Source organism: Colius striatus, chromosome 4 (assembly GCF_028858725.1).
Source record: "Colius striatus isolate bColStr4 chromosome 4, bColStr4.1.hap1, whole genome shotgun sequence".
In the NCBI taxonomy this organism is placed as follows: domain Eukaryota; kingdom Metazoa; phylum Chordata; class Aves; order Coliiformes; family Coliidae; genus Colius; species Colius striatus.
The window spans coordinates 94,633,555-94,660,699 of NC_084762.1; the positions used below are offsets into that span (position 1 = coordinate 94,633,555).

Consider the following 27,145-nt stretch of genomic DNA (forward strand, 5'->3'; position numbering starts at 1 on the left):
TGATCTCTAAAGGTCCCTTCCAACCCTACCAGCCTATGATTCTGTGATTCTATGATTCCAACTATGAATATTTAATATTAAATATAATAACGCAGTTATGTAGATTTTGTAAGACAGATCTAATGAGAAACAACCAGAAACTCTGACTTCTATTTCTTCACCAGACCTAACTGCATTGAATCATAGAATCATAGAATGGTGGGGGTTGGAAGGGACCTTTAGAGATCATCCAGTCCAACCCCCCTGCAGAAGCAGGTTCACATAGATCAGGTGGCATAGGAACATGTCCAGGTGGGTCTTGAAGATCTCCAAGGAAGGAGACTCCACACCTTCCCTGGGCAGCCTGTGCCAGGGCTCCCTCACCTCAACAGTGAAATAGTTTTTTCTTATGTTTAAGTGAAGGTACACTCTGTCCCCTCATCCAGGTGGTTGATGAAGATGTTGACCAAGACTGGTCCCAGAACCCATCCCTGTAGAACTCCACTGGCCACAGGCCTCCAACTCGACTCTGTGCCATTGCTCACCCCCTTCTGGGCTCTGTCACTCAGCAGCTCTCCATCCACCTCACTGTCCATTTATCCAAGCCACACTGCCTGAGCTTTCTGATGAGGATGTGATGGGAAATAGTGTCCAAAGCCTTGCTGAAGTCACAGTAGATGACATCCACTGCTCTCACCGCATCCAGCCAGACGGTTCTGCACTCATAGAAGGCATCAGGTTGGTCAAACAGGATTTCCCCTTGGTGAAGCCATGTTGACTCCCCCTGATAACCACCTTATCCTTCATACGTTCAGTGAACATATTCATATATTCATGTTCATATTCAGTGAACATATTCATTGATTTCTGAAGTTTTGACCCTGAATGAGCCTAAATACCTGCAAGATTTTCTCTGTGCATTTTCTGTGCTTCACCTTTACCAACAAATGACTGTGTAAGCTTTTTGGAAAGGAATCATGTAATGCAAATCATGGAGAATCCAGTTTAGTATTTGTTATTATTTTCTAGAACTTCACATTAACCAAAAATCTGTAACATCTAGAGGTAGCCTTGTTCTTTTTTTTTCTGGTGAGAAATGTTTTAATAAAAGATGTCATTTGTCATGAAAAATAGAAAAAGATATTTTTTGTGAACTTCTCTTCATGAATTCCTGTGACATTTTAATTAAAATCGTTTTTGAAATGCTTTATTTACTGGAGGAAAACTGCATTTATAGTACATGACACATGTAGAGATGAATTTAAGTGGTACTCTTAATTCTGTTTTCAGCAGAAAATATTGTGTGTGCAAACAGAACAAAATCCCCAAATGCTGTTGCACTGGAACCTATGAAATGAAATCTAATGCAAAATTTGTCAGTTTTAATGAGACACCTTGTTTTTTTCTAAGTGATAAAAAGGTGCTCTCTGTTTCAAAAGATGGTTACAACAGTGTCTTATTTGTCCTGCTCTTTCACTAGTGGTTCTCATAAATAAATGTGGTGTTCTACACAAACAATGGGATCAAATCAGCATCTAATTGATGTGTTTGTGAATGACATAGAGTTGTGCAATTGCTCAGCTCAGAGCAAGCAGTAAAGCAGCAGTGTATGGGATGAGAATCTGAGCTGAGTTGTTTTAAAAACTATAAAAAACAACAACAGAAAATAATCAAATTTTCATGGTTTTAAGTGAGCAGAACTGTAGATCAGGGAGCATGTTAAAAACACAAACAGCAAAGATCAATGAACAACTACAGATCTTACAGCACACTGTATGCCAAATCTGGAGGCAAAAAAATAGCTTTCCCCAGATACACAGGGGACATAATTAAAACTTGTGACATAAAGTAAAACATATCTGCAAATGAAGAGAAATAAAAAAGGAAAAATTATTCACAATTATGCTAACACATAGTATAAAACTTAGCTTTTCTTTCATACAATCAGCGTTTGTTGACTATAGCAGTTTTAATACAGCGTGATCAGTAAAGCAGACATCGATGTAGGGTCTGAATGTGAAATGCCTTGAGAGTCCATTCCACTTCAACAGGGTGATCACAGGCTCTGCAAAAGGAAGAAGAACTGGTAAGTATTTACAGGATTCCCAGAGGCATGTGACCTTGTTACTGATGTTATAGTGGTTACAGTCAACAGTGGAGTAGATGCCATCTCAGAAAAGCATATTTTCACTGATTCCAGTCTAAGGTAATTGTGGAAGTAGTGAGGAGGCTGAGAGCATAGACAGAACACATTTATAAAGAAAATACAGCATATAGCCTACTGTAAGTAGGAAAACACGTCTGGATGTGTTCCTGTGCTACCTGATGTGTGCATGTATGCACATATATATGTATGTGTGTGAGTGAGAAGGAGCTTATGTGTGAGCACACACGTACCTATGAACAAGGGAGAAAGAATGCAATTTAATCAGACCCTGTGGACTTTGGACAGGTTTTTTCTCCAAGGACTAGGATGAAGGGCACCATATGCTTGACATGAAAGCAAACCCTATGACTAGCACAAGCCATTACTCTTGGCAAGCTCTACAGCTACTGGGGATTATGAATCTCGATTTGCAGGCAGGAAAAATATTCAACATTGCAAAAGCCTTTTACATTAGAAATATAGATAATCTGCAGACTTGGCTCTTGAGCATAACAACAGAGATTCTCCAGACACAATCTAACTACAGGATATATTGGGCCAACAAGTCAAATGACTTAATATATGTTTCTGTTTTACTTGAGGATAAAAATGAGTTAGTCACTGAAAAAGAGTTTGGATTCCTTTGATTAAAAAGGGTTTTTACTGTTTGCTGAAGTAACAGTTATGCTGAGTTTAGCAGTTCTAGTCATGGACCAGTCTTGCATTTACACCAGTCTAATATCAGAACTAAATCCAGTCTAATATCAAAACTAAATTACAATTATTAGAAGAAAAAATGCAATAAATTCTGTTTGGGCAGATCTTTGTGGTTATTATATCTGGGGAACCTTACCAGTACAAAACCTGGATGACTCAAGGCTTTGACCATCCGTATTTCAGTGAGTCATTTCTATTACCTTCATAGTCAAAGAAAGAAAACATCCTTACTTATCTTGATTTTTTTTTCTCATGCATAGTGTCAGAGGGCAGGAGAGGAAGGGGCAGATGAAGAAAAGATCCTGCTGCTATCAGGCTACTGAGATTACTCTCCTGTGTTCTGTCTGACAGAGTTTTTACTGTGAACTGCAAAAACAGACTGAAAAGAGATGCTTAAGTTTAGTGATAGCTCAAAGTTACAATAGGAATCTGAGCTGTGGATCCATCCTACAGCCCTCCCTGGCTTCAGAGGAGGATTGGTCTCCCTTTGGGTTTTACCATGTAGACTCTGATCATTTATTTGGTCTAGCTTTTTCTGCCTGTGAATTAAAGAGCTACTCTCATGGCAAAATGAACTCTTTAAAACAATAAACCAATTTGACCTCACCTGATGTTATCTTGAATTAAGTGAGATTTGTCTTACCTCTAAGCAAATGTGATGGCAAACATCATCCTGTTTAAGTTCTGGTGATACAATTTCTGATTTTGCAGATTGCATTTTCATAGACATTAACCTCCATGAACTTCTCTGTTGAGGAGGGCTCATCCACAAACATTTTAGTCCATTATTAACAGCAGTTGTCTATTACATATGCAGAGATTTTTGACTAGTTGAATGATTATTTGAAAGCATGAAACAACAGTGTTTATTACAAGCTCATTGAGATGACCAAGGAAGGCCTGTGAAATTATCAAGGGAAAATCTGCATCGCTTGAAAGAGGAGAGTTGACTCAAATCCCACTGAAGTCAGTGCAATCACTCTCACTAACTTTCTCTAGCTTTGCATCAGGCTTCTATGAAAGTTCTTATAGATACTCTGCAAAGTCATAGTCTGTAAATCCACATTGTTGAAAGAAGTCTGATGGATTGTCCAAAGAATGGAGAATATAGAACAGAATGAACAGATGGATTTTGGTACTGAGTATTGAAAACATGGACATGGAAACAGTTCTTCAGGAATGTTTATAGCCACTTTCTCAATACATCAAACTCACTCAGGGAGTGAGCACATGTCAATTATAGAATCATTGAATGGTAGGGTTGGAAGAGACCTTTAGAGATCATCTAATCCAACCCTCCTGCAGAAGCAGGGTCACCTAGATCAGGTCGCATAGGAACATGTCCAGGCAGGTCTTGAAGACCTCTAAAAAAGGAGCCTCCAAAACCCCTCTGGGCAGCCTGTGCCAGGGCTCCATCATCCTCACAGTGAAATAGCTTTTTCTTATGTTTAAATGGAACAGTTTGTGTTCCAGCTTCATCCCATCACCCCTTGTCCTGTTGCTAGCTACTATAGAAAAAAGGGATGTCTCAACCTCCTGACATCCACCCTTTAGGTATTAGTAAATGTTAATAAGATCCCCCCTCAGTCTCCTCTTCTCCAGACTAAACAGCCCCAGGTCCCGCAGCCTTTCCTCTTACAAAAGATGCTCCAGTTCCCTGATCATCTTGGTATCCCTGTGCTGAACTCTCTCCAGCATTTCCCTGTCCCTCTTGAACTGACGAGCCCAGAACTGTACTCTAGATGAGTCCTCACTAGGGCAGAGTAGAGAGGGAGAAGAACCTCCCTTGACCTGCTGGCCACACTCTTCTTGATGCATCCCAGGCTGCCATTGGCTTCTTGGCCACAAGGGCACATTGCTGGCTCATGTTTAGCTTATTATTAATCAGGACTCCCAGGTATTATCAATCAGGACTCTGCAGAGCTGCTCTTCAGCAGTTTGACCCCCAGCCTGTACTGGTGCATGGAGTTGTTCCCATCAATGCAGGTATCCTGATCTGCAGCCCACACAAAGGTAATGTTAGAGCCTTGTCTTGTGTTTATCATTTTGCTTAATTCAGAGGGGTAGTTTTGTTTGAGGCTTTGAAAGCAGGGGAGGAAGATTAATCATTGTTCAGATTGATCTTTTAATGAACTTGTTTTCAAGGCACAAATTTTTGATGTTTTCAGACTGAACCTTTCACACATGCAAATCTACACTGTTTAAGCCCATATCCTGTCACAGTATATTGCATTTATCTGCTTTCCTCTGAAACTGTTGTTTATACCACTCTCAGATTTAAGTTGCAAAATAGCTACCAAATATGATAGAGATGCAGCCCTGCAACACCATCTTATCATGATAGAGAACCTAAACTCATCTATAAGGCTTATAATGACGACAATATCTGTCTTCATGAAGAAATGAGGAACTAAATTTTCTGTTTCTGAAAACCTTCAAGGCAATGTTGAAAGGAAAGTAGAAATCTCTGGTTGTTTACAGATTTCTGCCCCTAGTCACTTGTATTTGCTAATATTCCTTCTTTTGTGACATACCAGAGAACTGAGGTAAGTGTGCAGAGTATGGTAGTTCTAAGAGGTAGAGAAATCTCACTGATTTTCCAGATGTGTGGTGGGTGACTTTGGCTGGATGCCAGGTGCTCACTATGCCATTCTATCACTCTCCCTACTCAAATAAGCAGGAGAGACAAAATATAATGAAAGACTCATGGGTTCAGATAAGGATAGAGAGCTCACTCACCAGTTACCATCATGGACAAACCAGACTCAAGTCTAGGAAATTAATTTAATGTATTGCCAACTAAATCATAGTAGGATAATGAGAAATAAAACTAAGTTCTCTTCCCTCCATGTTCTTCCTGTGCTGAGCTTTGCTCTTGATTTCTCTACCTCCTCCTCACTGAGCGATGCAGGCAGCTGGGAATGGGGGCTGTGGTCAGCTCATCTCATGTTTGTCTGCCCTTTCTTCCTTGGTCTCTTCCCCTTCTCCAGCATGGGGTCCCTCCCACAGGAGACAGTCTTCCATGAAGTATGATTCTATGATCCTATGATTCTAACTTCTCCAACTTGTGTCCTCTCCATGGGACACAAGTTATTCACAAAATACTACAAGTTATTCACAAACTACTCCTGTGTAGGAATTTATCACCATACATTTCTATATCTGAGCTTTGAGCACCAAATATATCCCTATGACACATAACCTTCTTCTGCAATTAGGGTGCAAGTCATCAGTTAAATCTGAACTGAAATGTAATTTGAACTGAATCCCTTCCACCTGTGATGGTGGGGAATTGTCTTTGAGGACCTTTGCTCAAAAGTACTACATGAAGATGAGAATTTGCCTTCACTAAAGCCTCATTTTTAATTAGTTGACGTTATTTCTTTTGAAATCATCCTTTCCACTAATTTTCTAGGGAAGTAAATATCTACTGTTTGCTACAGATATGTTAGACATCTCCCTAGTGAACAAACAGGCACAGCAAAAAAGCTGCCGTTCTTACTCATTCACAGTAGCCATTTCTGCTTATACTGGAGTTTTAACAACAGCTTCTCAAAATAGGACAGACCTAATAACCCAAGAGCTTTCTGTCAGAAAAAAAAATGAGATTGCAGGGTGATCATATCCTCCATGCAATATTGCTCCATAATCACCCAGTCATTTATTTCTCTTGTGCATTCTCTTAACTGCATCAGTGTGGCCCAGAAACCACCTTTGATTCAACTTCACTGAAATAATTTCATTTTCAGGGTAGAAAAATGCCCCAGTAGAAATCCTGATCCTTTGGAAGTTTAGAGAACTTCTGGCCCTGACATCACTGGCTTCTAATTTGGCAGCTGCAGATCATTGGTACTACAGGAGTTTCAGAGGCAGATGTTAATGTAGTGTATGGTGACCACTAGAAGTTTAAGACATAGGTTATATCTTATGGATAGTATGGGTTGATCCTAAAGCAAGATTAAATCAAGAAATGAGATGATATTGGGGGAAAAAAAAAGACCAAAACCAAACTAAAAACCCAATAAGAACAAATCCCAAGCCCATGCTACATCATCTGAGAAAGATGATTTGTTTCTAAAGGCAACTCCTTGAGATTCACTACACTAAAAGACGTTCCAACCATTTTCTATCTTCGTGCTTCCTACTTGTGCCTAGTAGGAATTTACCCCCCACCACTTCTATGTGTGAGCTGTAAGGAATTGTCTTGGCAATGCATTCCCTGTTCAATGTCACAGTACATGGCAAGTTTTAAGAAACATGTCATTAGGTCATGTAGACTTACAGAAAAGATCTCTAGTAGTACCAGCATCTGCACATAGGGGCCAAAACTGCAAAATATGACAAGACTATGTCAAGAAAGATGATCTTATGTGATATCACATTTCATGATTGAATATCACTCACAGAAAAAAATCCCTTTCACAAAGGTGGAATGTCCATAGGCCAGGAGGTGACACATAATGAATGAGATAGGAAAGGGGCAACAGAGGGTAGTAATTTTGGCTGACCTCCTGAAAACAAATGCTGCTACAGAAGTAGCAAGACTATGTGTATAAGGATTTTTAAATTATCAGATGCTGAACATGTGCAACATCAGATAAGGACATCACTAGCTCAACTCTGATTAAATGGCAAGTGAACAGCAAATCTCAGCAGCCTTGTCTTATCACATTAAAACAAGGGGAAAATCTCTTATTTATGAATGAACTGATCTCTTTTTTTCCCTCTTGGCACACAATGCATGGTAGAGTTGTGTATGATTGAAAAGTCATTACATAGTTCTTTAACATGACAATGTTTAATGCAAGACACAGATCCTTTTCAGCCTCTAGTAACTTTGTATTGAATCATACAGTTGACATAAGCCCTGAATATATTTTTTGAGGTTATGTGAGGTATAAAGCTTAGGTTATGACAAGTTCTTTGGATAAGTTCTGTCAGGATTACCCAGGAGCTACTTGAAGCACAAACTTACAAGCTAATGTAACTCACCAAACCCTCAATGATATTTTAGCTTGCTCTCTGTCAGTTGTTTTGGTCCACAGAGCTTCTACACCTCCAGTCATTTTTCTGTACCTCTTGATTTCAACTATTAATGCTGACTTTACTTCAAATGCATCACCACCTTATATATGGGTTGTCTCCACTTATGTTGTCTCAGCCCAGGGTCCACCAAGATACCCACAGAGTGCTATGGCAATACATTGGTGAAAAAGTGAATGCAGCCACACAGTGTTATTTCAATGCATGAATGAAAACATAAGAATGGTGAAAAGATAGGGAAAAAGAAGATGTGCTCAGTGCTGACATATGGAAATAAGTAAATAAGCAATTCCATCCTCTGAATAAGCTGAGCTTAAAGGAAAAAAATCATGCCTATGTTAAAGCAAGTTAAGAGAGAGAAGGATCAAAATTGGCTTGAAGGAGTCTGAAGGTTGACCTCATTAATGTTTACAGATACATAAAGGGTGGGTGTCAGGAGGATGGAGACAGGCTGTTCTCAGTGATGGCCAACGACAGGACAAGAGACAAGCTGGAACAGAACAGATTCCAAAGAAATACAAGGAAGAACTTCTTCCCTGTTGAGGTGAGGGAGCACTGGCAGGGGCTGCCCAGATGGGCTGTGGAGTCTCCTTCTCTGGAGACATCCCAACCCAGCTGGATGAGTCCCTGTGTGCCCTGCTCTAGGTGGTGCTGCTCTGGCAGGGAGGTTGGAATGGATGATCTTTCGAGGTCCCTTCAAGCCCTTGAGGTTCTGTTGTTCTTCTCAAGGTCATAAGCAATGAAAGATGCTTCTTCCAAAGCATATGTAATATTTTTCCCTTCATATTATCTTTCTCTTAGAACCATTGTCAGCTGCCTTCTAAAAACACACATGCCTGTCAATTGGGATTTCCCTCAACCTGCTTCTGAAGAGGGGTTGGACTAGACGATCTCTAAAGATCCCTTCCAACCCCTACCATTCTCTGATTCTATAACATTCCAACAGAAAGTTATCTGTACTCATCTTCTTCAGAAGAATGAAGTGTGGAAGAGCCAGGCTTAAGGTGTAGAAGGGTTATGACTTCATTTTGTTGCTTTGAAACAAAGGTTAAAATTTGCCAGCAATGCGTGACCTAAATCTCAGTGACATTAAACAGAGGCACTGAATGACCAAGAAAATAGCATCGGTCTTTCTCCATCCATGAGCTCACTTTGTGCTTTAAGCTGCATTAACTTTGCTCAACTACTTTTTCTTGCATTTATCTCCTTATTTTCAGAATTGGGAGAGCTTTGAGAGGGGAGACATTGTTTGGTTAAGAGTGAGAAATGCTGTTTCTCATGGGGGGGGGGGGGTGAAGAGGAGAACACGGCACAGAGATGCCAGGTTTGCTGGCATTTCTGGGCAGGATATTTCCTCCTTTTGCCACTTGTAAAAAAAAAATGGTCGATGATTTTGTTCATCTTTTTGCAAGTGGTATGGTTGTGAGCTAAAAGCTGCTAGCAGAGAACAGCAGGGACAGTGCTCCCACTGCACCTCTTTAATCAGACTTCTACAGTAATGGAAGCAATTTGAAGAGGTTATCTTAAAAGATAGAGGCACCATCACTTACACAGTCTATTTTCCTCCCTCTTACCTCACTTTCAGAGTGCTCCAAGGCACTCTGAACATTCATCTTTCTTTTCTTTTTTCCTTTTCTTAATGTCCTTTAACCCATGTGTCCTCAGGTGCAAATTAACATTTGAGCCAGACAGTACACATCTTTATTCTTCAAACTTTATGGACAAGTGACTAGAGTCTTGCTTGCCTTGAAACAGGCCACGACTCTTTTGGTCTGTGCAGACACAGTCCCTCCTTCCCTGGAAAAACAGGGCTCACAGATTCACATTTAACAATTCCTGTTGTGTGAGGGGAGGAAGGAGAGAGAAAATCAACTGTATGGACATGGTGATTTATTCTGAGAAGCACTGGGAAACACACAAAAAGAGAGACATAAAACACTGGCCAGATAAGACATCGTGTGCTGGACACTAACAGAGGTAGGACAGCAGATCTGATGAGCCATCAGTTTGCACCAATGTGGCACATCTTTCGTTCCTTTGGGAACATGCAGAACTACTGGCATTTGACTTTCAGCTTGGCTTAACTATCAGGAAGAAGAATGCTGACTCAGATTAAAATATGTCTGGTTGCAGGATAAGACAATTTCAAGGAGATGGATGCTTAAGCACTAGAGAATGTAGGCAAGGATACCCAGTGTGCAAATCACTCAGTGCCCATTCAGTGCATCATTATCGCTTCCCCATCCCTGAGATTCTGCCAAGAGTCATGGGGAAATACCAGACTTTCACCTTGCAGCAGCATTTAACTACAGAGCAAGCAAATCAGGGCTGTAAAGGTGACAGAAACCTTTAAATTCTCATTCAAGTGTTACCAGCAATAGAGCTGATAAACCTCCAAAAAAGCCCACAGAAGACACACAACACGGTTAGCCTTAGACTCCTGCTATTTCAACTAAAGGAGCAGGAATTGTATGTTCCATGTTTCACTTAAAGGTAACTGGTGGAAGAATCACATGGTTTATGCAGAACTAGAGAAAATGAGAGCTGAAAATCTCACCTATCAGGAAAGAAAACCACAGCAGGACACTGGGTACATTGCAGAGCTGTGTTAGTGTCTTATGCACTGATGGATATTTCAGTGCAGCAGCTCTGTATTTTTAAATGTAATAAGTACCTATCTCAGATGTTAAAATGTTTTTCTTTTCTTTGAAAAAAAGCTGTTTAACTATGAAGGGAACAGAACTGATTTTAGTCAATGAGGACAGAGATGGAAGGGATAAAGCTCCCAGTGCTAGAATTGGAACAGCAACTTATAATGTTTTCATTAAGAGTAGCACTGGAAATAAATCGGTGCACCGAGAACTAATTAAAAAGGAGCTAATAAATTCCACAGATGTAAATATAATGCATTTTTTTGAATCCATCTGAACACTAGCTGTTGTTAACTCTGGGTGATGCTGGTTTTATATACATATGTTGGTGTTATTCATACAGATGGTGCCAGGGCTGAAGCACTGAGTGGAAGTATGCTTCACATGGTTGCTTCACTAATGCTCTAGCAATAAGTACTAAATTAATGCAAAATCTAATCCCACCAGGAAGGGGATAATTTAGTAGACACCAAGGAGACTAAAGCAGTCTGTCCCTGCATCAGAACAAAAGCTTCTGGCAGGAAAATGCAAATATGTCAGGGAATTCACTCTGGTATTTGTACATAAACTTGATGTGTCTTTTAGATACCTCCCCATTTAGTCTTAGCTGCTCTTAAATGAGGACAAGAATCATAGAATCATAGAATGGCAGGGTTGGAAGGGACCTTTAGAGATCGTCTAGTAACTGAGATGACTTTCTCTTTGATCTTCCTCAGCATCCTTCTTAGTACAGGTGGGTGAAACGTTTGGTCGGTCTGTTGCTGGTTCTTCTACTGTCCCAGAAAAGAAAATATGGAGCTCTACATCAGAATGCAAATGCTCCCGATCAACATGATTTCCTCATTTTGCTTTAAGGAGTAGACAGACAGAGAACTTTTGGAGGACAGTCCAGCTCTCCTTCAACAGACCAGAGAAAATGCCATTAAACATGTCTGTATTTATACATTAGCCCAAAAGGGAACATCAGGTGACTTTAAAGTTTAGTTGTCTAAACATCAGTGACATGAATTCCAACCCTGCTTGGTTCATATTTTACTTATGAAAGAAATATTTTCATGTGATTTGATTCTGTGCAGAAGTTCTGACATCTTGTGTGTATTCTGTATAAATAAATCTTTAGGGACCAGATGATGAACTAGCATTGCAACCACTAGTATAAGGAAAGAAGCCTGTCTTCATAAAAACATGCCCTGGAAGTGCGTTTTTGTTTCTTCCTTTATGTTGTTTTTTAATACAGACAAAGTGTTCCCTTTTCCAAATGGAGACTAGATGATCCTAATTTCCTTGGGCAGCATTACTGGAAATATGCATATGAATTAAGCTTCATATTAGATACTACTGAAAGCCATCTAACAAAAGCCTCATAAATCTTTTGCTTACTGTGTGGCTATGACTTCCATCTTGTCTTGCCTGTAATGTTCTTCATACACAGAAGAGCAACTCTTTCCCCTAATATTTATGTTCTCTTGTAATCTTCACCAAAAATGAAAAGGGAAAAAAAAACCAAAAAAACCTTCACAGATTGAAGGGAAGAAAGGAAAAAATATTTCAAAGACAGATGTCTGAGTTAGTAAGCAAACAATGGTGTTAGAAGTCCCTGAGCAGGAATCATATAATCATAGAATGGTAACTAATCAGAGACTTGTAGAGTGCCTGAGGGAATATCCTATGTACATCTTTGTTATTACCCTTCATTGAGTGTCCAGAGAATCACAGAATGGTGGGGTTGGAAGGGACCTTTAGAGATCATCCAGTCCAACCCCTCTGCAGAAGCAGGCCAACCTTGATCAGGTCACACAGGAACGTGTCCAGGTGGGTCTTGAAGCCCTCCAAGGAAGGAGCCTCCACAGCCTCCCTGGCCATCCTGGGCCAGGGCTCCCTCACTGGAACACTGAAAGCTTTTTCTTATGTTTAAATGGAACTTTTTGTGTTCCAGCTTCATCCCATCACCCCTTGTCCTGTTGCTGGATACCATCAAAAAAGCGCTGCCCCAACCTCCTGACACCCACCAGTGAGATATCTGTAAATATTAATAAGATCCCCCCTCAATCTCCTCTTCTCTAGCCCAAACAGCCCCAGTTCCCGCAGCCTTTCCTCATATGAAAGACATTCCAATCCCCTGATCATCTTGGTGTCTGCTAATGGGTGCTGCTGATGGTAATAAATGAGTGGAAGACTCCTTTTGTTGCAGAAAGAGTGTGTCCTCACATCCTTGACATCAGCTCAGGTTTATTAGGGTGCTGCATCTATTTGACTCCTCTCTATTACCTCTACTGTAAACAGCATCACTGAAGTGATTCATGTAAACCTCCAGAAGTGTCTTTATTTTCTTTTGAAAAGAAACAGATGTTTGTTGGGGAGGGAAGATAACCATGAGTGGTCACTGAAGTGCCAGTTACAGATTGTATATTCTGCCTTGTGCCTCTGGTTCCATTTATGTGAATGGAAATTCACAGATATTACTTACTCTTTAACATGTAGGGTTATAAGGGTTTAACAGACAAAAGAGGGAAGACAAAGAATTTAAGGGCTCCAGAAGACATCAAGAGAACTTTAGATTATCAAAAGGTGTTTTACAGCTAAATTCAGTTAAACAAAAGGCAGAGGAAGAAAAAAAACTATATCCATGTAGATATTTCTGACAGATCTCAAATACCACAGTGACTGAGGTCTTGGCACACTTAACATAAAAGTGAACAACTAGTCTAGACAAACATAGAAGAGTAAACTGTAGGGAATTGCTATGAACTCATGGAATGGAAAGAGAGTTTTGAGTTATCTTTATGTGTCTACAATTATTTGAACAGCAGAATAATTGGGATAGTGACTGTACAGTCTTCTCCATTGGCACAACTGGGATCTCCCAGACAGTAACAACCAACAGTGAATTTTGGCACTGCCTGCTGTTCCTGGACATCATATTTAGCATGACTGAGCAGAAGCCTACACATCCTCACATGCACCAAGCAGGAGATTGGCTCTCAGTGACATTCTCAGGAGATTCTGAGTGAATTTCTCACCAAAATTCACCATTGACAAGAATGACTGAGGCACTGAAAAAACAAACAAGCAAAGACAGAAACAAATCTATAATAGTTATAGTCAGTTCTCTGCTTTGTTCTTGATCTGCAGTTGGGAGGATCAGAATAATCTCAAATTATGTTTGTTGTGTCTCTTTAGAAGTCTTTTGCCATCGCTGCACTGGATTCCTACTTCTTTAGAGGCAATAGATTTCTGCAGCATGACACCCCAGTCCATCAGTTTAAGTGACATCTAAAAGCACACAGTTCCTCTAACTCTTCCCCCTTGAGAATGCTATATTGCAGCTGCATCTTGAAATAAACAACTCATTCCTCCTCTGTAACAGATGGTGCTGTGGAACCCAGAGTACAAGCATATCTGTAGCAGCAGTAATGAAGTAGGAAAGCTTGACAGACCAGGGTGGGAGGGATCATGCACACTCAGGAGACCACTTTGCCCATTATTCCCAACAGTGAAGATGAAGGATGTGTAAATCATTATGAGAAGGATGAGAACACTCATTGATACATGCCAGGCTGTATTTTAGACCAGCTTCATCTTCTTTCTTTTCTTTGGTGAGGAACAGTAAATATTTAAAGGGAAACTGATGCTACTTAAAAAGCACTTACCTAATTAAAACTCAAATGCAGAAATCTCTGTTCACTCAGAGATGCACTCTGTGATGCTCACCACCTAAGGCTATACCTCAGCCATATGGCACTTTAATAGATACTAGCAGAGGGAGCCCTTTTGTATTTTAACAGATGGGTGCATGCCAGATACTGGGGTTGGAGCAGAGGGGAGAATAAAAGAAAATGTAAGGAAAGGGAATAAAGAAAGTAAGACAAAGTTCAAAAGACGAGTTCTTATTGAACTCTTCAATTTCTGCTCACAACAGCTGGAGGTCTTGTTTCATTCCTAGAAAGAAGTTTCTGCTGTTTCTAAACTCTTGGACTCAGATTCACTGATCACAAACCTTTTCACAGCAGAGCTGCTGTGTGAGGAGTTGTCCCTACATCAGAAATACCATGTCCACTTTCAGAGTTTGCCATCCCAACCAATAGTTGCACAAGTTTAAGAGTAGGGTTCACATTTCTATAGTGTTTCTTCAGTTGTACTTTCCCCCTCCAGAATGTATTACAATTCTCTGCTGTATCAAAAAATGGCTAGAAGACCTCAGAAGAGAAAGTCAGAACATGTTGAGAGTAAACATGGTAAATATAGACTCCATGTAAAGAGGTTTATTTGAAAACAAGCAATTTATTGGAATATCTAACTTTCTGATCTGATAAAACTGCATTTTCCATTGCAGGTATTGCTTTCTCAAAACAAGACTAACAGCCAGAGGAACTGTAGGGCTAAAGCAATATGGTTCCATTTACAGTATAGCTGCCATATTGTTTAATGTTTCAGAGATTTGTTTGGATGGCTGCCATTTCTTCTTTTGAAGCAAGTGTCAAGGATACAAGATGATCATAGCTTTGGTGCTTAAGCCAAAATGGTATGTGGTATCTGTCACACCTTCATATCTTTGCCTTACAGTACTTCCATAAATACCATCCCTTTCATCATATGTCTTTGTTTCCCACTTCACAGGGTAAGTTTAATTTGTCTCAAAATGCCTGTGGGAACTTGGTGTCAGTCTTTTATCCCCCAGGGACTGATAAGATTCTCAGTCTAGGGCAATGTGAAAGCACAGCATGCAGAGCCACCGGGTTTTGCACTGAATGAAGGAGGTTTGCAATTAGCAGTGTGGCTGTAGCATTTAACATGGCACTTTAGACAATTTGCTCTACTAACATTACAGTACTGATTCTGAGACAGTATCACCCAAGGTTATGTACCTATAGCAGCTCAGATATCCTTACTGCAAGGATTCACAACATGCAAAGCATGCTGTATGTTCTCTTGATTAAATACAGTGTCTATTATCTTCTATAGAAACTGTGAATCCACAAGATGTATTAAATAATTACTTAATCAGTGATTTTTATACTGTTTGTTCCAACCTCTGATGTCCATTTGCATACCATAAAAAAACCAATGTCCTGTGAATGTAATTTTCACAGCATTCATTCCTTTATTGAGAAACTCACTTGTCGCTTTAATCCTTCATCTGAATTCCTTAGGAAGGCAATTTTAATTAATGTGAGGGGCTTTTTTCATTATTATTCATTACTCTCTGCAATAGTTTGGTATTTTAAAGAAGGCAAAGGATGTTTCCATCAAAGCAAAACGTTCATAGTGGATTCTACTGAATTTTAATTCCAAGAAATAACAAATGGAAATGAAGTAATATGGTGGGGTGTTATTTTCAATTTTATTTCCCAAACTACTTGTAGATCTATCTCAGAAATGAATGCCCGTGTGGGCAAATTAGATCTGTCATCAACTCTCTTAATAGGCCCAGTAGGTCATGCTACACAAGTTAGCAAATTATATCCTTCGGTCATTAACAAATCTTACATTAAAATCACCTTTTACTAACACTGAGAAGAGTTTGAACTGGAGCTAGATAGTTTAGTTGGTTTGCTTTGTTTTATTAATTTGTGTTGGTGACTAATCTAGAGTTTCTCTCACAAACATTCACTATTTTCTGACAGATTTATTTACACTAGCTTTTGAAAGGGGTATCATTTGTGTATAAGAACATATACGACTTGTGGAGCCTCTTTTCTTGGAGGTCTTCAAGACCTGTCTGGACACGTTCTTATGCAATCTGATCTAGGTGAACCTGGTTCTGCAGTGGGGTTGGATTGAATGATCTCTAAAGGTCCCTTCCAACCCCTACCATTTTATGTTTCTATGATTATTTTCTGTCTTCCTTCACCTCACCCTAGATCCATTACTTTGCCTGAGATAAGACTTTGCTAATAGATGGAAAAATCATTGATTTTGCAGATAAAAGGAAATAATGAAATGTAACATGCTCTTCATTGCTTCCAGGATATTCAAACAAATCTGATGATATTAGATATTAGATAGATATTAGGTAGATATTAGATTGTAAATTTGCACAATGACACAAGGGGCACTCATATTTCAGTCTTTTCTGAAATATGTGGGATTTATCTCCTATGTCTCCACATGGAAAGCAATAGCAGTGTGTCCTTGAATGGCAACTAGGCCAGTCATGTTCTGATTAAGTTGCACTTCATAATTGAGAAAAAATTGTCATGGATCATCCATACACAGGAGTAGGATATCTCTAAAGCCAATACACAGTTTCAGCAACACATTTGCTTTTTTTTGCCTTATAAATGCAATTAATATTCTTTGCAGGATTCTTCTCATAGGTCTTTTCTAACTTGTTCAACATTGCACAAACTGAAAGCAAGAAGCATGTTCAAGCTGAAAGCCAGTAAACTGCTGTGATGACCCTTCATTAAAAACTGGAAAGCAAATATTATTACTGGAAGCATTGTACCATCTGAGGTTGATTGTAACGCTGCTGTGAATACAAAGGGTCTGCTTCTCACACTAGAAACATTTTACGCTTCATGTAATTCTGTTTATGGCCCCAATGCACTGCAAGAGTGGTGTAAAGTGGCAGTAAAGTTAATGAGAATCAGGCCAAGGGATTTTAATATTTGCTTTCTACACTGCTTGAAAATACTTCTGTTGTTTTACAGCCATGTTTAAAAGGCAGCACAGAGACATTATGAATAAATCCTTGGTCAAATCCATCCATCCATCCATCCAACCATCCATCCATCCATCCAAGAGAAATGCAATGCAGCAGTTGTTACAGGGTCTAAGCCCTAACTCTGAACTGCAAGTAGGATTAGTTTCTCCCTTTAAATTTAGATGTTGATTTAGTACTTTCTCTAAATCCACATCTTTCAATCATTTCAAATTAGCAACATCTTATTCAAAAGGTAAAAAGTTTTCATGAGCCTCATTTTACATTTCTTCTGCCAGTAAAAAAAATGAATCAAGGGTAACAATGCTAAATCTAAATAATGCATCATGAATCTGTTTCAAAATGCTGGCAGAAAATGTTTGCCCTTGCATGGGAGAAATGCTTGGGGAAAACAGAACCAGAGATTTCCTTTATGTTCAGCTGTAATAAGCTTTTTAAAGACTTGTGAGCCATCTGATTGTTTGTGATGAAAAGTCTCTATTTCTGCTTAAGTAAGGATTTTATTTATTATTATGGTAGTCTTTGGCTTTCTGTCTCCAAAATTGGTTGGAGCCCAAAGGAAAGTATTAAAAAAGAAATTCCAAATTGCTGATATGTCATCATTTCAACAGTTACACTATAACAAATACCCAGATCTCTCAGGTACTCTCAAAGCTGTATTTTGCAGAAGTATTATACCTCCATAAGGCTGGAGAGAAATATAACACAAATCCAATAACAGAAATGCATTGAGACAATCCTGCTGTTTCGAGGAGTGAGAGTCTGTATGACTACAAAAGAGTAGTTGCAACACAGTGATATCTCTGCAGATATCATTGCATTTTCCTACTAAAAATAAACACTTTTACAACCAAATTAGACCAAAATAAAACCAAAGAAAACTTTATTTCACAGAATCTTGACTTTTCAGCATCCCTTCCAAACCTTATCCAGTCCAATCTCTCTGCCAGAGCAGGATCACCTAGAGTAGGTCACATAGGAATTCGTTCTGGTGGGTTTGAATATATCCAGAGGAGGCTCCACAACCAATCTGGGCAGCCCCTTCCAGTGCTCCCTCACTTCAACAGGGAAGAAGTTTCCTTATCACCATGTATGACTTACAGGCAAAGGACAACAAATAAAACTTGAGTTACTCAAGACTTTTGGAATATTTCTTGAAAAATGTGTTCAAAGTTCAGTTTAACAGAGTAACACTCAAATAAAACAGTAAAAGTGATGTACTAATCTGTACAGACAGCTGTATACTCCTACTTTTTGTAAATTTGTTAGATATTTAAGATGACTATATGGTATAAAATCTCATTGAAATAAAACTTTCTAGGACAGACTATTAATTTGAAATGACAATCAGTGTTAGAATATATATCATGTGGGGATCTCTGCACAGCTCAGTGATAAAATTATATGCCCTAGGCTTGAGACATCTTTAACATAGAGGAAAAAACACAGCAATCCCAACAGGAAAGAAAAGACCATATTGACAAATTGACCTCTGAAGCGTAGTACAGAAAAATCATAGAATCACAGAATGGGAGGAGTTGGAAGGGACCTTTAGAGATCATCTAGTCCAACCCCCCTGTAGAAGCAGCTCCACCTAGATCAGGTCGCATAGGAACATGTACAGGCTGGTCTTGAAGACCTCCAAGGAAGGAGAATCATACAAAAGCTTTGGTATAAGCCCTTAAAAAAGAATAGATATTTTGGAAACCCAAGTAATTCTGATTCACTACCCATGAAAACCATTCAAAATATACATAAATACACTAATTTAGCTTGGGTTAATTTTTCTGGATAGGCATTACAGAGGATGATTTCCTACTCTGGCAGGCGGGTTGAACTGGATGATCCTTCAAGGTCCCTTCCAACCCTTAAGATTCCGTGATTCTGTGAAGAAAAAGGAGGGGAAAAAAATCCTTTTTCTTCCTTGTCTGGGGATTAAGTCAGAAGAAATTCTGTACTGATGCTAATGTGCACTTCACGCATGGAAACACAAAGGTTGGCGATTACAGTTTCTATTTAGAAGTTGATATAATTTGCTCCTCTCCTATGTATGTGAATGAGCCCCAGAAATCACAGAATCACAGAATGGTAGGGGTTGGAAGGGACCTTTAGAGATCATCCAGTCCAACCCCCTGCAGAAGCAGGTTTGTAACTTGGTAGCTTCTAATTTTTCAAACTTCACAGCTAGGATGACAAAAATTCCTAGTAATGCCATACATTTGCCTGATGCTTTCCATATTTTTTCAAGTCTTGTCAGTGGAACAACTACATTTCCTTTGTAGAATCTGTTTCTCAAGTGAATAGAGGGATTTCTAAACCCTGTAAAACCACACTCCTTAAAAAAAAAGAAGTGACAGTTCACTGAAGCAAATTATCCATTGAAGAATTCACAACTACATGGGCTGCCCTTAGCAACATCACCAAAGCATCACACTTTGACATATTCATGAAATATTATACAAAAGAAAACTAAATATTCCTTCACCAGCACATCCATCTTGTTCCACCAGATGACATTTCTCTCCTCGTATTTGCATTTGAAAGCCTTCTACTGTGTTGCCTTCTTATCTTATTTCAGTAAGAGACCTCAGAAGAGACATCTTGAAAGAGAAACATCTGTCATGGGCTCTGGTGTAACATGCTAGAAGTGGCTTTGTGGAGCTGACAGTTCATTTGGAGTTGAGGGGTGTGTTTTTTGCTACTTTGATTTGCTTTCCTGCACTGCTTTTGCTATGCCATGAAGCCTTGATATCACAAGCATTTTTTAACCCATGGACTAAATATATACTTCATTTTACCATTTATACAAGCCATGTTTGAACATAAATGGAAACTCACTGGTCTAAGTGGTTGGAGAGAAGTCTGGCTGTTGCTTTATGCCTCGGGAATATAACTCCCAATCTATTAGTCTTGTTTTATGGATGAAATGGGATACCAAAACCACAAGGACCTCGTGGAACCTGGAGTCACAAGCTTGAGACTGGGGAACCCAGGCCTCACATAAGGTTTTAAATAGGGAACAGTTACTGTGATAAAAAAGCTTTAGTAGTGTATTGACTGCTCCCTAAAATTACAAACACAGAATCAAGGAATATCTCAAGTTGGAAGAGACCCATAGGGATCATCAAGACGGATGCCTTTCTCCTCTCAGGACTATCTAAAACTAATTCATATGACTAAGAGCATCATACAGAAGCTTCTTGAACTATGACAGGATTTGTGCTATGATTACTTCTGTGGGAAGACTGTTCTAGTGACTGAGTATCCTCTCAGTGAAGAATCTCTTCCTAATCTCCAATCTGAACTTCCCCTGATGGTGCTTCATCCCATTTCCTTGTGTCCTATCACTGGTCACCATGAGAGATCAGCACCTCCTCCTCTGCTCTTCTTGAGAAAGTTGTAGACTGTAATGAGGTTCACCCCCTACAGCCTTATCTTCTCTACACTGAACAAACCAAGAAACCTCATAAGCCTTGCCCTCAGGACTTCTCATCATCCTGGTCATCCTCCTCTGGACATACTCTAACAGTTTGATGTCCTTATATTAAGGCACTGAACTGCAAACAGCACTTGAAGTGGGGCCTCACCAGTGCAGTGAGAGTGGGACAATCATCTCCCTCAATCAGCCAGTTATGCTGTGTTTGATTCATTCCAAGACACAGTTGACACCTTTCGACTGCCTGTGCATGTTACTGACTCATATTCAACTTGCCATCAAGCAACAGGGGAACAATACAAGCAGTTACACCCGGTTCTAGATAATGATTTCAACCATGTGATGTGAAAACAGAGCTGGGCACAGTAATGTCAAATCCACATGGGCCAGAAATTTACAGATCAAAAGTGAAGATGAAGAACTGGAGTAACTAACTCTTGGACCCTTTGAAATAGATCCTCAAGCCCACATTCCTCAAAGCTTTATTCCAAAGATATAAGTGTCTGAAAACCTCTTTTATGCTACTGGAAAACCTCCAAAAACCTGCTGAATGAGGATGTGTTGTGGCTCCCAGTGTCTCCTTGAGAATGTTTGGGCTTTTAAGTACAGACTGTGGAATGCTTTCCTTTTCTTTTTAGACAACATTTGGAAGGAGGAGAGAAGAGAGTGTCTCTTTTCTCTTTTTGCAGTTTTGTTAAATCTAAAGTCATTGAGAACAATTAAGTGGTAACACTGAACATTTTAATAATATAATTAGACACCTGAGAAAGTATGGGAAATGTGTAATCTATATAATTTGGGTCCCAATCCACAGAGATCTACTGCTGTTATTGCTTTGTGTAGGTGCAGCACAGCAGACTGTAGGGTCTGTGTGACCTCTACATTGGCATTGGGTAGTCAAGACTTACCATGAATTCTACTTCATTTGTGAGAACAAATGGAAATTCATTGTATTTTACTATTCAATCCCATTGATAATGGGATGAGTTTAGATAAAGATTTTGGTTTGTGTTCAGATCAGAGAAGCAAGTCATGTTTTTCAATATGACAAATAAGAAAAAGGAAAAAAAGACCTAAAACATTAAATATAGCTCAAAATGAAATTGTTTGGGATAATTAATCCAAAGTCTCTTTTGACTATTGTGTCAGTGAATTTGTAAAATGTGTCACAAAACTAATATCTTTTTTTATTCTTATTCTGGTAGCTGAAGGTACATCAATCAGCTTTGGTGGAGCATAGGACACAGATCTGTGGTTGCTTTACGTCATTTAAGAGCAGTATTAAAGTTCAGCTTTCCACTTCATAGAATCATAGAACATAGAAGGGTAGGGGTTGGAAGGGACTTTTAGATATCATTCAGTCCAATCCCCCTGCAAAAGCAGGCTCACCTAGATCAGGTCACACAGGAACGTGTCCAGGTGGGTCTTGAAGACCTCCAAGGAAAAAGACTCTAGGTTTACTATGTCTACAACATCAGTCAATCCTTCTGGTGTCAAACACCAGCTAGCTGTAAGGTTTATTAAAAACCATTCTCCTATCTTGAGTGTTTCCATCAACACCTGAGCTGAAATGAGACTGTATCTTTTTTTCAGTAAAACCAAAAAAACCCAAAAGACAGGAATTTAGTCAGATGAATATTTCATCACCTGGTTTCCTCCTCCACTTTGAACACAAAATGTTGCTTAAGCAGAACTAGAAGGCAGGCAGCCACCTACAGAACTTCCCCAGACAGAAATCATATGTATTTTTTGAAGTTAAACAGAAATAGGACAGTGACATTTTTTTTCCGTTTTGTTCCCTTAATTGCCAGACAAAGTGCAATTTTCTGTTCTGTTCTATCAACCAGATGCCCTTGTCATCCACCATCATACTACAGTAATGGAACTTGACGTCCTCTTTGTTGTTTCTCACTGCATTTGCGTGACTCACTGTGCAAAATAGAAACGTACTAAGAATAGCAGAGGTTGTGTTAATGGCAAAGCTATGATATTCCCTTCATCTAATTGCTTTCAGGGTTTTTTTCAGCTCTGAGGCTCTTGAAGTTGTCTTGATATGCTATGAGCATTCAGCCATGAAACTCTGTAGCAGCCGACACATCAATTTCAGCAGAAATCCTGCTGAAGTTTCTGAAGGTACTTTGGCACCTAAAGGACTAAGCACAGACCTATGCAAACTTCCCAAAGACATGAAGGCTGCAGAATTGCTTTTGAATACTTTACACTGTTGAAAAGCTGTCCAGAAATGACAAATGGACACAAATTACTCTGGGGTACTACAAATCAGCTGAAGTTGTGGTCCTAACCACTTGAGGCACTGGAGCATAACAAAAGGTTAAGAGGAAAGGAAGTCACTGTGTGGTTTTTGAAGCTAAACTACAGAAGTATAAGTAGGAGAAATGCCTTTCATTTGTTTGGAATTGAGAGAGCAAACCAGCAATTCCATGAGTGCTTTACAACTTTACATTAGTAAAAACCTCAAACAGACATTTATTTGTGAGGCCAGTCTGAGATTGAGGGAGCAATTTACCTTAAATATATATGACATAATGAGAGATGAATGGAATGGAATGGAATAGAATAGAATAGAATAGAATAATATTTCAGTAGGAAAGGACCTACAGTATTCATTTAGTGGGACTGACACATGTCCTCTTTGAAAGTTCAAATCCCTTTTCCTCTTTGCACAAAAGTAAGTGTACAAGTGTCAAAACAAGGACAACAAATATTGAAGGAAGACTGAGGGACTGACTCATGGTGAAAAAAAAGGTGAAAGGTTTAATGCCTTTAATTTTGTCAAGTGGTCACAGTTTCAGGAATCATTTCTGTAGTTGATTACTAGAGAAGAGTGGTCTTTCTGTGAAGAATTTGCAACAACAGACAAATGTAAAGGTAGGAGTGTCAGAGTTGATCATTTAGTGCACAAATCACAATGTGATAAAGAGGTGTGTGGTGATGGAATGACTGGTAAGAGGACAATGCTCTACCAAATAGAAGACTAAGACTGTGAGGTTAATTATGCAAATTCAATGGAACATTAATGTAGTTAAAAAGCATGTAAAATAATCACATTTTACTAAAGTTGATAACTCAGCATTAGTTCAGAATTGTGTAGAAATACAGAGTAAGAATAAATGTGGTTATATTGAAAAGCCATATTCAAAATGACTGCATGCCTACATTTGGACTGTGAAACCCACAGCCCTGTAATGCCATTCAGGTCTTAGCAGAGCAATTGGCTAGAGGAGTTGATAATAATGTTATCCATCTTAATGCAAAAACATTCCAAAGAACATTGAAAGAATGCCACAACTTTATTGTTAATAGTTTTAAAACTCAGCTTTGAGAATTAGAGTTTAGTATGAAATGATCATTTGTCCAGGGCCAGGGAGAAAGTACTTTCATCTTATATTTAGAGTAACCTGCATTTTACTCTGAATGTCTGCATCACAGCTCAGGAACACGCTTCTGTGTTTCCAGTCCAACCTGAACCAAGGAGGTTATGGGCTAAAGAGTAAGAATAGAACTTGACATGTAAATCAGTAGTGCTCTAGAAGAGGGGAAAGGTGAAAATCCTGCAGCAAGATACATTTATAACAGAACTAGACAAATCACTACCCAGTAGCACGTCAGTAAGACGGGAGACTCTCTGTACCATCATGCAGAATGACTTTACTGAGGCAGCATGATGGACTTATAGAACATTTTTCACCTTTGTGACGTTTGTATACATTCTTAAAATGTATACATTTTTAATATCATTTAGCCTTACATGTTTGTCTCATGCAGGCCTGGGCAAGTCAGATATTATGTAATCTTTACTCTGAAATGATGCTCAACCCTGAATGGGAGTCACAGTTTAAGGGAAGGCTGTAAATTCAATTGTATTTTCTCAGTCCAAGGAGTTTGTAAAAAATAGAGGTGAATTTCTTAAACCCAGAAACAGTAGCCTCTGTTCCAATAGAGGCCTAAAGGTCTCCTCCACATTCCTGCTCCCATAATTAACGTATTATTCTAGGTACAATGAGTGGTCAATAAAAACCTTGCTTGATTTAGGGAATAACATACTCAGTCTTTCATCCCAGGAGAATTTTGCAGTGTTTTTGGTTTCAGGCAACTAATGTAAGAGATGATTTAAGAGTCCTTATAAGCATTTTGAAGACAGAGAACTGAGGCATGAGAAGTTCAAATGGCTCATGAAGAGCTGCACAACAGGCAGATGACACAATTATTTTTTTACCACAGAAGTAGCTATAACAAAGCTCAAACTTCTGTTTAAACAGCTGTTGAAGACAGTGACCCATGCATTTTAGTACCATTTGTTTTGCACGTATTTAGTCTATAATTAGGCAGTAGAGTGTTCCCACCTTTTGTGCCGAAGTTGTCTATATTTTTCTCAAGCATGTTTCTGCTCCCCAAGGATTTATCTCCATTGTCACACAGTTTATCGTAGCTGTTCGATCACTGGTTATCTCTGAACAGCAGGAGGAATGAATTTGCTCTGTCAAAGTCTTGGCATTTTTTACCTTTTTCTTTTCCTCTCCGTTTTGCTATTTTCCCCCCTTCTCTTCTTCTTCCAAGTCTGTAATGTGCCAGTGGATCTATTGCTCTAAATAACCTTTGCTTTAATAGCATCACTGATGATGCCATAAGTGGGGCCCATAACTATTTAAATGAGCTTACCCAGAATTACTAGCTGCCAAATATGCTTGAATCATCACACCTCCCTTTCAATAAGGGTCATTCTTTGCTTGTTGATTACTAGAGATCTCCTTATTGAGATGCAAACTCAGGAAACTAAGGAAACTTTACCACTTTTTTCCCCCCAGTACAAAAATGCTTTATCTATGCTTTGCTGAGAAATTCTAATGTAACCCTTTCTCAAATAGGGAACTGATACTGGCAATGGCTCTTGTCATTCATCAGAAAAACAGATTTGGCCAAGATTTGAGGCCATATTTGTCTATGCTCACTGTAAAATGTACACTTATAAATTCTTCAGGAGTTCAAAAGGAGTTAGAAATATGGTTCATCCAGTTCTTCACCCATCCTTCATCCCACAAGCTCACAGGAAACGTAGGCAAAGGGAATACCTCTTCCATTCTTCCTTTGCCTTCCACTCAATCTAAACCTCTGGCTTTTTCCAAAGCTTCTGGACATGCATATCTGCTACCAAAAGCTGTTCTGAACATACAATGCACACTTTGGTGTCCAAATGTCAGTATGTATGTATACCTCAGTATTCCAACAAATATCACAAAGGTTGTTTAGTTTTGTTTTGATACATATACAGACCTTTTTTAACAAAGCAACAGGACAGATTGACACGCCCATATGCCTCTCACTCTCTGGGATACAGACCTACCAGCATCCTCAAGGGAGGACTGCTAAGTAGTAAGCCAGCAGGGACAGGACCACACCATGCCCTTTTCTCAGACTACTTCATCCATTACAGCTCTAGGTGTAAGGAATAGCCCACAGCAGGATGAACTATGTGAGGAAATTCAAGTGAAAGTTAATCCATTATAGCAGATTTTTAGAGTAGAGCAACTGAGAACCTGTCACAGACAGGAGGGCCCGAGGGCTAACAATAGCCTTCAAATGCTTCTTCTATATAAAGAGGTTCTTTCATCTATCTCCTGACAGATAGGTAAGTGAGTAGAAAGTTAGCAGCACTTCTAAAGATGCTCAACACAAGTCTCTCTGCAGAGTTTTAGATGAAAGCAATATCACTTTCTCCTTGCTGGAAAGTCCAATTTGGTGTCAGTCACTTTGCAGCCTCTCCAAGGCAAGTCAATGGTTTCATCACCATTCCTGGGAGACCTTGATGGTTAAAGCTACTGATGACATATCCATGCTGCTAATAGTGTCTGGAGAGATGCCAGGTGCTAAATCCTTTATGTATCAAACGTCTTAGTACCTGACTGAGAGGCAGCATGGAGTTTTGCATGATCTTAGGTGAGGCACTTCATCGTCTCATGAGTTTCTTGAGCTTTGGTGACACTTTCTTCCTCACAGAGGAAATATGCACATACACACACACATATATATAGGGGCAATTTTACCTTATATAAATTACTAGTTCAAATTCAGGATGTGAAATGGGGAGGATGTGAATGAGGATGGGACAGAAGTCCTTTAGAAAGACACACTTTTTATATCTTGAACTGGGATCTGGAGCAATATTCTTTCCTCAGCCTCAAAAAAAAATGTACTTTCTCCTCATTCTTCACTTTTCCTTCCTCTCCATATAGCATTTTTTCTAACCCATTACTTCATTCTACTCTATGTCACTGTCAAGGAGCCTGGGGAGACCTTAGCTGCTCTCATTGTGCACAGGGACAGTTTCAGGGTACCCTCTTTTGCAGGCTGTAGATAGTAGCAGCCATGGAAGCTGCACAACTGTAGGTGGAGCTGAGCTGATTGCTCAGGACATGCTGCTGCAGAAAAAGGCATCAGGAGGTTCTTTCCTACTCCTCCCATGTGCTGGGCATAGGATCTTATCACAGTTG

At 39.3% G+C, this 27,145-nt stretch overlaps 1 protein-coding gene across 13 annotated transcripts in view; it reads right to left on the reverse strand.

The window, feature by feature from the left end:
- Positions 1-1,649: 1,649 nt before the first annotated feature.
- The window catches only part of TSNARE1 (t-SNARE domain containing 1), a 511,254-nt gene continuing 485,758 nt past the window's right edge, over positions 1,650-27,145 (reverse strand). For all 13 annotated transcript variants that reach the window (XM_061995192.1, XM_061995197.1, XM_061995196.1 and 10 more), the window contains one exon: positions 1,650-2,044. The gene's annotated coding sequence lies outside the window, so the exon portion shown is untranslated. The remainder of the gene's footprint in view (positions 2,045-27,145) is intronic.